At 40.1% G+C, this 12857-nt stretch overlaps 1 protein-coding gene across 4 annotated transcripts in view; it reads right to left on the bottom strand.

Annotated features, from left to right (window-relative positions):
- The window catches only part of TBC1D5 (TBC1 domain family member 5), a 311013-nt gene extending 298881 nt beyond the window's left edge, over nt 1-12132 (bottom strand). For all 4 annotated transcript variants that reach the window (XM_056483375.1, XM_056483373.1, XM_056483377.1 and 1 more), the window contains exon 1: nt 11914-12132. The gene's annotated coding sequence lies outside the window, so the exon portion shown is untranslated. The remainder of the gene's footprint in view (nt 1-11913) is intronic.
- Between the last annotated feature and the right edge of the window lie 725 nt (nt 12133-12857).

The raw sequence follows: 12857 nt of genomic DNA, 5'->3' as shown, positions 1-12857 counted from the left end.
CAGGGACTTTGAGAGGAATTGACAGTTTCTGAGGCCTCAGCCTCAGAAAAAGGCGAATGTCACATGAAAGTAGAAATGCTCTGAAACATTCTGTTAAGTTATGGAAACTATGGAAATGTATCTCAAGTTACAGAAAAGACGTTAGTATATCAAGAGGGGCTACATGGAAAGTCACACAATCCAGTGGATGCCATAAAGAGACATAGCATTAAATCATGACAAATCCATTACTAGATACTAAAACAAAATTCTGGAATTGACACTGGTTTCAGTTCCTTCAAAACTAAGCAAAATGAACAAGAATAAAATTGGCATGGCCAATGACATTCACCAAGCAAAATTCTTAACTGTAGACAGGAATTAGTTTCAAGTGAAATGTCAGTTAATTTACTGCTGTGATGAAATCATTGCAAACTATAACTCAGAACTTTGAAAGATAAATTCTTTCACATTCAAAAAATGAAACTGCTACCCAACCTTCACTTACGCTGATGTTAACCTGAAAAATAATTTTGAGAGTTGTCTGGTCAGGGTGAATAAGAAACATTAACCGAAATACCATATTAGCAATTTGGAGACTTACTGGCAACTTGGGGGTTTTTTTTAGATGAAATAGTGAAGATAGTATACTGAGCACATCAGAAAGATTGTCAGCTTAATGTAATGTACTGCTACATAGATATTTATTTCTAAAGTAAATTGAACGTTTGAGAAAAATGAGAAATCCTTGACCAGTTTTACCTCTCAGTATCAAATCCATTTCTGTCACCATTTTTACCACTCAGGTTCAAAACAAGATCTACATTAGCTCCTCTTCACCTTCCAATATATTCAGATCTCACCTGAAACTTTGTTGTTGTTTTTGATGTTTTGTACAAGACCTAAACGCAAGACTCAACCTGCCTATAATCCAAAATTTTAATTTACCCCACTTACTCATGAGATTCAACTTGCCTCCCAGTCAATCCATGCAGTGCAGTTTCTAAAATGCTCATCTCACTGGTTGTCAAAGTCTTCAACAACTGTAAAGACAGTCCTCTTGAATGATCAAACTTCTCATCAGCAATTTTACATTACTCCTCTCATTTGCATCTTTATCATTGCACACCATTATACAATAATGGAAGACAACATGAGTAAAATCCCTGTAGAAGACTGTCTTCCACTACTACTACAAATACTACAAATGAGCCAATACAATCTACTTCAATACCTAATGCTGTATCTTTACTTGTAGTGCATTTGTTTCTCCCTGCCCACATTTCTTTTCTAGTAAGCAGTTACGTGGTGCTTAGCTGCATACTGTGGTTAAACCACAACACCACCCTACAATTATTTCTGTTGCAGCTGGATCTCCTCACAGCTTGAAAACATAGAAGCATGTGCTTGACATGCACAAATATCAGACAAACAAAATGTTGAGACATACTCTATAAAAAAAACCAAAACAAAAAAGAGTAATGGCCAGTTCAAGATACACTTTCTGTATTACTGAGTTTGATTTTATTTCGTATTTCCAGAAGGTAGAATCTTGAAAGAATGCTAGATTCTTTCATGCTTAGGAAAATCCACAGCTGCAAGCATTAGAGCAAAGTAAAACTGCAAAAGGAAAGAGGGATCAAAGATAAATGCTTTTTGCTAAAAAAAAAAAAAAGAAAGAAAAAAATGAAAATAAGACTATTAGACTATTCAATGCCTGTTAATAAGCTTTATACTGGAGATTTTCCTCTTAAAGCCACTGATTTAAATCCTTGTCATTCACTTTCTACCTGTGCATTGTTATTTTTCAACTCATGGCTCAACCTAGGCCAATTCATTACTTCTGGAAGAGGATAGTATGAGTTTGAAGCTTTTGAGCATAACAGAAATTGCAAGATCATCCCAAGTATCACTGAAAGCTAACTCAAAACACTGACAAAAGACTGACTATCTGTACTAGGAAGTATGTAACACACTTAGTGACTAAATGGTAATTAACAGCAGCTCTGCAAGACTACACTCTCCAGTCAACATACAAAGATTACAGCATGAGTCTGTATCCCAATCTGGGTAAGCTGCTACAAGTAGAAAAATTATGTTCACTTAGCCCACATTTGCCCTCTTCTCAGATAAAATTACTCACAGTGGAAATTATAACCATGACTGATCATACACTATTACTGTAAATTAATGTAAAAATCTAGTCTCCCCCAACAGCAATGAAACAGCAACAGTTCTAACGCTCTAATTCCTGGCATATGTCAGTTTTGAATACTTGAATATTGACTTATAGGGAGAACTACATATTTTTCATCTAATATACAAGAATTTTGACAGTTTATCAAAAAATCGCTAAAGACCAGAACAAAAATGTTTAACAACAAAAAACAATTTAGGACTTTCTCCATTCACTGAGACTTCAGAGTGCATAGGAATGCAATAAAATAACATAGCATCTCAGTAGGATTTGTAACAGCTGACAGTGCCACTTGGTCATTCAGTATGTGTACCTCAATCCATCCCAGTTATACCAAATGTCAAAGTGGAGTTCTAGGTTCAGTGACAGTAGCTGCTACTGTTCATCACTCCTCCCCATTCAGTTTTGTAAGGACTGAGCCTTGTGATAAACTAATTCTGAATTTATGAGTAAAGACAGCATGACTGCACCAAATAGATTTCTGACATCATCCTCATCATCATCTATGGCTATTAAGAATTAACATTAACTTGTATCTGTCCAATATGTGCTTCATTTCTTCTTAGGTACCTAATTCCCCACACTTCACTCCAAAGAATGTACTTAAGGCTCGAAATAGAAGTTAGAAGAGACAAAAGACTGGGCAGCTTTTCCATCTCTGCAAACTGATGTTTGACACTCTATCTTGAAGGTGTGTCAAACCAGCCATCAACTTCAGTGGCCAAAGGTGGGAACCAAAAGCAATCAGCAAGCTGCTTGGGTCCATATACATTTCTGAAAAATGTGTATTATGAAAGGGACCACAAGCAGCTGGCAATCAGCTGAAAATGCAGCAGGCACATCCTGCCTTATACATATATCATTCTATCTAACTCTCAAAATCTCTTTCCAATTCCCTGACTTGCAGTGGAGCCTCAACTATAATCTTGCCCCTAAATCAAGCAATCTGCAAATCAAGACTCATGGGAAGTATAATGAATAGGAGTTGGGACTATAGCACAAACCCAAAAACCAAAATAGCCTTCCAGTAGAACTGGCCCTGTTTACAGAAGGTAACCTCGTGAGAAAAGGATACAAGCGTACATTATACTGCCTTACAGGTTTTTTTACAAAGCTATATAGGAACGAATTTTTAGTTCCAAGTTTACTGCCTGAAACAAACCACTTAAAGTAATAAACCAAGTACCAACATAAAATTTCAAAGGGCATTTCACTATGATATGTTTTTCCAAAAAACTGTGAAGTGAAAGGTGAAATTTACAAACAAAAGGTGAAATTTACCTTCATTCATAAAACATCCTCATTTAATTCTCACTGGCTGCTACCTTTGAAAAGTACACTTGAAAAAAATTCAACAAGCCCTAACTGTAAAGCATACACTTCGACAATCTAAAATTATAGAGGTTTTTTTCCTTTGGTTTTATTTCTCAAGGCACCAACTTCTGATTGAATGCTTTAAATGTGTTTTATGCACAATGAACATACACCACTCATATTTGGAAGAGACCTTTCCACTGACTGGGACATGAATTTCCTCTTATCACAGGAAGTCAGCAACTTCCTGCCTTTTGCACTTTCCTCTGCTTGCACTCATTCACTGATCTTTCACCCAGCCACAAAAATTAAACTAAGAGGTACCCAGATTTTTGCATACTTAAAAATAAAATAATATCTTTAAAATTATCTGCTACGTATTTTCATGAAGCAGTAAATCTGGCAGAAGCTACCAGGGTAAGTTTTACAAATGTGAATCTACAGTGAAAATCTGCAGCTCAAAGGGGCTCAGATCTTTGTCCCATTAGCCTAGACTGCTGAACACATAAAAGGTTATGGGGTATAATGAACTTTAAAAGGCATTGTCACAAGCAGCACCAGGTTTAGTCTGAAAAAAAACAACCCAAACTATACAGATACATCTAAGAATTGCCCAGTAACACATCTGAACTTATTAACTTTGCCCAAAAATGTGTGTATTAGCATCATAGGCCTAAGTGTAAGGGATGTGAATTCAAAACAAGTCAGGCCCAAGGATACACCATGCTGCTGTCTCATGGATAACTGAAAAACAAGCAAAGCTCCCACATATTTTTTTTATGTATGTGGTGCTGACAAAATAACAGGCTGTATATTCTGCAGGTGCCCAAGTCACTGTTCTGAAAGCATAGGTAAGTTTTATACATACAAAACAAACATGAGTATCAGCAGAGAGCCACTTGTCTCACTAAAGAAGTTAGTAATGCCATTACCATTTTCAGCACAAGCAAGTAGATTATGAGATATACATTAAGAGAAGTATACTAAATGTTTACTTCCATTTGTCCCACAAGCATTAGATCTATTCTCCTTGTATCACAGAAACACAGAATTGGTTTGGGTTGGAAGGGATCTTAAATATCATCAAGTTCCAATCCCTCCTGCCATGGGCATGGACACCTTTCACGAGACCAGGCTGCTCAGGACTCCACCCAGCCTGATGTGGAACACATCCATGAAGGGAACATCCACAGGTTCTCTAGGCAATCTGCACCAGTGCCTCACCGCCCTCATAGCAGAGAATTTCTTCCTTATACCTAATCTAAAGCTACCCTATTGCAGTCTGAAGCCATCACCCCTTGCTCCATTCAATGCACACCGTTGTAAAAAAATCTCTCTCCAGTTTTCTGGCTGGCTCCCTCTGGATCCTGGAAAGCTGCTCTAAGGCCTCCCTGGTGTATTCTCCTCTCCAGAGAACAGCTCCAACTCTCTGAGCCTCTCTTCATAGGAGAAGTGCTCCAGCTCTCTGCATCATCGTCATGGTCTTCCTCTGAACTTGCTGAGGTAAGAGTTGTATCTTGCTCAGAGTGGATATAGCAGGTTCTCTATTACATCTACTCTTTCACTCTACTTATCAAACTTTTTTTTACATTGCTTGCTATTTAACGTTTAAAATATTTTTCATTTCTCCCATTTAATCAATGCATTTAAAATTTAAGATTTATTCAATATTTTACAATGCACTCCTGTATTAGCAGTGATGAGATAGTATAAAATCTGGGTTTACTCCTTTGAGTTCTTGTTTGGCCTTGAATTGGTAATTTTCAGTGAAAATTATTAATGCTATTTTCATTTATAGATGAAAGTCTCTACAAAACTACTAAACATTAATCATGAATAATCCAGATAAAGTTTAGTTAATAACAAGATACAAGAAATCAAAGTATCAACTTGACACTGGATGCTCTTATTCAGTTTTATACTGCAAGCAAGCATGCTGATATAAGCATGATAATGAAATAAACATGAAATATGCCACCTGAGGCTTGAAAGTCTCTAGTTTTAGAAGAGGTCCAACTTACATGGGAAAGGTCAGTGGGAACACTGAGAAAAACTTTTAAAGCAGAGATGAAAAAAAAACTAGTAACTTTTAAAGAGAATAATATTAATTTTGAAAGAGAATCTGTTGGGAAAGATCTGAAAATACAACTACGGTTTTCAACACTGCAGCTTGTCAGACTTCAATCAGTAAAATACAGGCAGATCTTTCACCAAATATAAATGTTTCATTAATCTGAACAATGACAGGTAGGAAAACAGAGTTGAGGAAAGAGTGTGCTTATCCACAAAATATGGATGAAGGAGCCATTGGTCACATCCACCACTGCTAATGGAAAATAACAGGACACCAAATACAACCATCTTCATCAACACCATGTGACATAAATGAAGTTAAAAAATATAACTGTATGGCCAGCATGCTGGCAAATCAAACTGTTTCTTGACACATCTAAAGCACAGCAGATAAGAAATTATTATGACTGTTGGTCGAGTAATGACCGAGCATTAAAACTGCTCTTTAAGAACTGAGGAAAGAGTGCTCAGCATGACATTGAGAAGGTAGATTATAAACACAGCATCGTAAAATTTGGAAAATAATTACATATTACCATGGATAATGAAAACATCCACCTACTCAAAATTAATTATCGACAAGAAAATTAGTATGGCTAACAAAACTCTGGGTCAGCATTGTAAACCCTTAAAACTGACAAGAATTTGGGAACCTCCATGGCATGGCATTTTACCCACAATTGAGAAGTTTTTTGTAACTTCATTTAAAACCTCTGCTGTTGGCCACTAAGTCACAAAACAATGGCCTGGATGACAATTCATCTGATAGCAGGTACAGTTCTTACACTAACATTACAGTTAAGTCTAAATGCTGAAAGTTTACTTCTACAGTTCCAGAAATATTCTTTAAAACTTCCAAAAATTTCCATCCCTTCCCTAAATTCCAGTCTATTCTCCACGTGCATCACACAACTATACTTCTTCCCAACAAGAAAAAGAAAAGGCCAAAGGCCCACTTGTGTAAAACCCAGAGACTACATGAAAATAACATTAATTATGAAGCAGGCATAATGCAGGTTTCACAAAACATCATTCAGACATTCATTACCTGATAATTCAGAATTAAAGGATCCTGACTGTATGTGGGCCTAAGGGTTAAATACAACAGCTCACTCAGAACATGGTGATAGCAGAGTTCTGTTACAGACCATCAGCTCAAACTAGAGAACAGTAGGATTATTTTTGGTAAACCCTATTTCTAATGTGCTGAAAGAAAAAGGTCAAACTGAAGTCTTTAATACTGAAACCTAGTATGTCAAGATCTTAAACTGTTAACAGCAAAAACATCCATTTAAAAAATAAATTATTAACAACAGTTTTCTAACAGCACTCTGCATAACCAGAGAAATTATCATATATTCCATTATAATAGCCACAATGAGTAAGTCACTGGAGAAGACACTGGGCATAGCCTAAGAATTACTGATCATGATCAAATTACATGGCCAGATAGAGATTACTAAGCTTAATACAAAATACAATGTACAACAATGCTTATATTCCTGAGTTTTCAAACTTTAAGAAGCTAAAAAGTGTTATGAACAAAATTAATTGGGAAGAAAAATCTTGGAAGAAAAATCTTAGGAAAACATGAAAATAGAAACTTTCCTAGTGGATTTTATCTTTGGTCAGGCAATTCCACAGCTAGCAAAAGGACAAATTTCTTACAGTTTTGGCTACAGCTCAGTCTGGTTTCCCAAAACCTGATTTTTTTTTTTTGTTTTTTTTTTATAAAAGTAAGTTAAAAAATAAGCAGGATTAATAACTGAGAATCAGGGGAGGCTGGATCACCATCAATATAAACTACTGTTCCAGACTGCAAAAAGTGAGAGACACAAAACATCCACCACTAAGGTACAAAATATGACACCACTACAGGTGCTGGTAACAAACACCACCTCAACAATAACAGAGGCCCATAACTAGACAGAGGTGGCAAAAGTGTTAAAAACTGTTAGGACAGATCAAAAATAGTCAATAAATACTTTCATTCTATAGATGGAAAGATTCAAAATGGTATAATTGTATCACATTATATTGATTTTCCTTCCAACTCATTTGTTAAGCAGATGTTCCAGATCAGATGTTAAAAACATTGTGAGAAAAACATTTTAAATCAGCATACTTGTTAAACTTATCTCAAGTCCTAGAGTAGTCAGCCCAGCAAATCTTTGATCTGCTGATGCTCTTTTAAATATATGTATTTTAAAATCTGTATGTGTCTTTAAATGCTAGGGACTGCTACCATGCAGAGGAGTGAAAACTCAGTGTCAATGGGACAAATCAAGTTTAAGGCATTCTGATATGATAGAGAATTCAGATGAGATAACAAGAACTAAGGAAAGACAGATGCATTCAAATGTATTCAAACAATAATTGCATGCCTTATTTTTAAATAGTGGCAAAGATGAATCACTGAAACAAGTCATCCAGAAAAGTAAATGGTAGATTCTCAGTATCTTGATACACTTAAAAAAAAAAAATTTTAAAAAAGAGCTTTAGCCCACCAGAAGTTCAGAAATCAAACCCATTGAGACAAAAATTGATGCTGTAATACATTTAAGGTGAAATGCTCATGTATTAAGATAGATGCAGTACTTAATGCAAGTCAACTTCAGAAAGCACATGAACTTCTCACATACACAACTAGATTAATTAGTAGCATGGTAGTAATGGTCTTTAATAAACCTAAAATAACGATTTGCCAGCCCATTAACACAACAAAAAGCCCTCCAAATTAAATAGTACAGAAGGATAATGTTGGGGGCTTTTAAATAGAACACCATGGTACTGTCTCATTTCCATTGCATTCAATTCAGTAACACCTGATTCTTCCCAGTATTTTCAAACTATTTCCAAGGATATTTCAGGTCATGTTACGAGTCAGTGCTTTTGGGAAATCTACATCTAACCAATAACAGAGGCAGAATACCCATTTCTATTCTGTTTGGTAAGCCATCAACTTTTATCCAAGATAAATGCTAAATGTTCATCTCCAAGGTCTGGATGTAGTTCGACTAACTGCTCCAGCTTGGCTCTTGCTGTCACAGTACAAATATGGTCAACTGCTTCTACTCAAGGACTGTCACACATGGATTCACGTAACATTCAGAGAAACCATGCTTTTTTCTATTCAGTGTCATTAAAAAACAACAGGAATTACTAGATTATAATGGAGGACCTCAAACCACATCAATTGCAAGTGCTTTTTATGAAAGCAGTTGATCACAGAAGTTGCAACATCAGAAAAATAATGTCACTTGGTTAAGTGATAAAAACATTCTTAAATACTGACCACAGTAGCAACCTTTCTAAAAACTGGAAATGGTACCAGCTTTGCCTTTCTGGAGGTAAAACCAGAGTTCAAGCCCCACTAACATACAACCAAACACAGTAAATTAACTCCTTCTATCATGTTTAACAGTCCTCCTCTGTAAGCACAGATCACCCAAATATGTGTTTTTTTATAAACTACAGACTGAATTGCTTTGGGCCCTTTCCTGGGCCAGAAGAAAAAGCACACAAAATCTGCATCGTATTTACTTCAGAGCAGTGTAGAGTCCAAGTCAAACAGTTTAGATAACATACCACATTTGCACTCAGCAGACATCACAGGCTCCTGATCCAAAATGCTCTTACACGTGCTAATCAACAAAGCCTCCAATGGACTAGGAACTGATTATCTTAGAAACTGTCTATCCTCCACAATTCTCAGCAACAGCTGTTGTCAATTATAGCAGCATACCTAACAGTTTAAGATAAAACTCCTAAGGATGGAGCGCAAAATGAACTTTCTAAGACTTCATCAACAGAATTCCTTTCAGGGCAAAGTGTAAACCAGTTCTTTGCACAGCCCTTCTCCAGTGAAAAATGAAGTTGCAATAGCAACAACAACCTGGAGACAGCAGAGATGATCTCTACATTAGCATAAATCATAGACAGGCAGAGAATCTGTAACACATTTTCACCAAATCACATTTTTCTTGCACATCAGCACAAGGTAACAAAGTCTAAAAAACTTAAGTGCAAGCGAAAGAGAAAAGCACAATGCTCAAGTAAAGCAAACAAGGTTATGTAAAGAAGGAAAAAATTATGAGGGATGTTTTCATTTATATTTCTCAAAGGTAAGTGCCCTTCTCACAGGTGGCAAAATACTTCCAGAAAACCTCTGAACCAATTTTGTGTGGCAAGTGAGCTTTGCTAATATTCCAGCTTAAACAGAAAAACTGTTTGCAAACATCAAGTTTCTGGCTTTTCTTTATTTCCAAGAAGGTGAAACAAAGCAAAACATGCAGGAAACTCATCAATTTAATCAATCATTGAACAACGCTACCAGTACAAGCCCTACTTAGTCACCTTCCCAACCAAAAAGCTGGAGAACAGCCTTTTGTTTTCATCTTACTGACAAAAGGATTATTTAGTATCTTTTCAAATGTTCAGTTTTCACAGGAATTTACCATATCTGTAGTACCTAAATTATGAAGCCATCATCAAATCCATGGGGGAAAAAATGCACCATCTTTCCAGTATGCACTTACACATCTAGCAATTGCTCACGTTCTCATACTTTGCTATGCACTGAAATTCACCATGTAGGTTAACAGCCCATACAGCTCCAGCTGTTGGCTCAATAGCAAAGTTGCCAATTTCAAGTAAAAAAATATACAAAAAAAGTTTTGAATTTCACCAGTTTATTTGGAATAGGCTCTGTTTGTTCACCTGACAGTCTGAACTTTGATTTCAACACAGTATTAATTTTAACAACTTCAGCAACCGCTACTATTTATATACATCCATATGACTCCTACCAGTACAGCATTTAGGCCAAACATGGGCCACGTGTGTCAGTAAAAAAAACACAACCAAAAAAGTCTGACAATTGGTAATCACAATTGTGTTAACTCCCAATTACAGATACTACACTAATAAAAAAAAAAAAAAAAAAAAAAGACTGGTTTCAAAAATAGAAATCATTATCACCCACAAACAATGTAATTTTCTTATTGCCTGGTTTTAGATCTTACAGTATTTCAACCTCTGAGTTGCAAATTTAACAGTGGATGACGATTTAGAGAGAGATGGGATCTAGGACTAATTTAACTGAATATTTAATGAACCTCAAATTCTTAAAAATATTTTCAATAACAACAATCAGCCGACATATAATTGGAATGTATTTTGGAATCTTTAGTTTCCACAGTCTAAGTATTATCAGTAATTAGCTGAAGTAATGTGTGACAAGTAACAGAACTGACTTTAGAACAACTTTAATGTAAAGTTTCTTTAGTCTAAAAAGAGACTTATGTGGTGCTTTTAAACCAAGTTTCAGAGGTTTGTAAGGGAAGGTAACTAGGATTACAGAGCGGAGAAGGTACCCAGTCAAGTGGAGAATGGATACTGTGGAGCCGAGTGGCAGAGCTAGAAGTGTATTCTTTTCTCCCAAGTGCCATTCCAGTACATTTTGTACATGATTCTTTCACATGTATACCTCTTTCGTGAGTATACCACCAAAGCGATGCTATGCCAGCATGAGGGAACAACTGTTTCTTAAAAGCAAACCATAAAGCCTCCAGGATGTGTAATACCACAGGGCATGTAGCTAAACTGAACTACTGATGGGTACAGTACAGCAATCTCACTGTATGAAACTCTCAAACAGCTAAAATGTGTTAACTGCAGCCCTTACACAGAAATGCAAGCTTGTACACCACTTGAACTGCTGTATCCCAAAGAAAAACGTGTGATGGTTAAACATCTACCAGTGATGGCAATGGACAGCTAGCACAGACTGAATCAGGCCGGTGAGAACAGGGAGGTAGAGAGGCTCTGGGGCACGAAAACTGAAGGGATGGCAAGCTGCTTCTAAAAATTTTCTTTTGAAGGCCTGGAGGGAAAAAATTTAAGATAACTATGAAGACCGTCAACTTCCCTCTTCAGCCATCGGAATCATCAACAACAATTTAAAAAAAAAAAAAAAAAAGCCAACAAACCAAGCCAGAGGGGGAAACCTTGTGACAAACCTGCCTCCTCCTCCCTCCCTGCTCTCAGCTCCCGGCTGCGAGGCTGAGGCTGCACAGCTCCCAGCCGGGGAGCACCTGCCCTCGGCACGCCCCGGGCCGCCGCCGCTCCCGGCGGGACCCCGCGGGAGGCGGGCGGGAGAGGCCGAGCGGCGGCGGCGGCGCGGGGCGCGCAGGCCTCGGCGCCCCCCCGGCCCCGCCGCTGCCCCTGACGGCCGGGGACGGGGCTCGGCGGGGCCCGGGGCTCAGGGCGGCGCACTGCGGCTGCGGGGCGGCCGGCGGGGAGGGGGGCAAGCGGGTGAAGGGGAGCAGATGCTCCGGGGCTGGTTTTACCTGCTGCTGCTGCTGCCTGCAGTGGCATGAAGATCTGGCTCAGCCTCTCTCTCTTTCTCTCCCTCCCCGCCTCCCTCCTTCCTCCCCTCCCTCCCTCGTCCCTCCCTGCGGCTCGGCTCGGCGCGGCGCACGGACCCCGAGCCGGCCCGGCGCCCTGCGAGGCACGCGGGGCAGCGGGAGGCGGTGGGGGAGGCCCGGGGCAGGCGGGGGCAGGGAAGGGAAGGGAAGAGAAGGGAAGGGGAAGGGCTCGCTGCCCGCCCGCGGGGACGCGGTGGCACCGCCCCGCTCCCGCCGCGCAGGCGCCCGAGCCCGCGGCCGCCCGGCGCCTGCTCCCTGTGCCTGCTCCCTGTGCCTGCCCGCTCTCCCGGTGCTGCCGGCGCCCGCCGGGGCTGCGGGGCGCCGGTGGAAGGGAAAGGGCCCATGTGGGGCTGCCCTCGCTGCTTGGCCGGCGCTGGGCAGCGGCAGAAGAGCGCAGGGTCTGTTTGAAGTCGGGAGGGTTTGCGTCTCTCCGGGGCCTTTCGGCCTCTTGAGGAAGCCCGATCTGTTTATATTTACATAAAGCGAGCGTAGAGTGTAGTTACCAGTCACGCAATGCATGGTGAGGGGTGGGGGGAAGGGGCTTAAAATGAAGGTAATTTAGAGCGAGTCCGAGCGGCTGGCAGGGTTCAGACCGCTCGGGAAAGGTCCTGGTGGAAGGGGCCGAGTGCTCGGCTGGGGCTGTGGGCGGCCGGAGGTGGGAGCTGCCCCGGGACGGTCCTGGTGGAAGGGGCCGGGTGTTCGGCTGGGGCTGTGGGTGGCCGGAGGTGGGAGCTGCCCCGGGACGGCCCTGGTGGAAGGGGCCGAGTGTTCGGCTGGGGCTGTGGGCGGCCGGAGGTGGGAGCTGCCCCGGGACGGCCCTGGTGGAAGGGGCCGAGTGCTCGCCTGGGGCTGGGGCTGTGGGTGGC

Source organism: Oenanthe melanoleuca, chromosome 2 (genome assembly GCF_029582105.1).
Source record: "Oenanthe melanoleuca isolate GR-GAL-2019-014 chromosome 2, OMel1.0, whole genome shotgun sequence".
NCBI classification, from domain to species: domain Eukaryota; kingdom Metazoa; phylum Chordata; class Aves; order Passeriformes; family Muscicapidae; genus Oenanthe; species Oenanthe melanoleuca.
The sequence above is the reverse complement of the archived record's forward strand: the minus strand, read 5'-3'. Positions and strand labels throughout refer to the sequence as shown.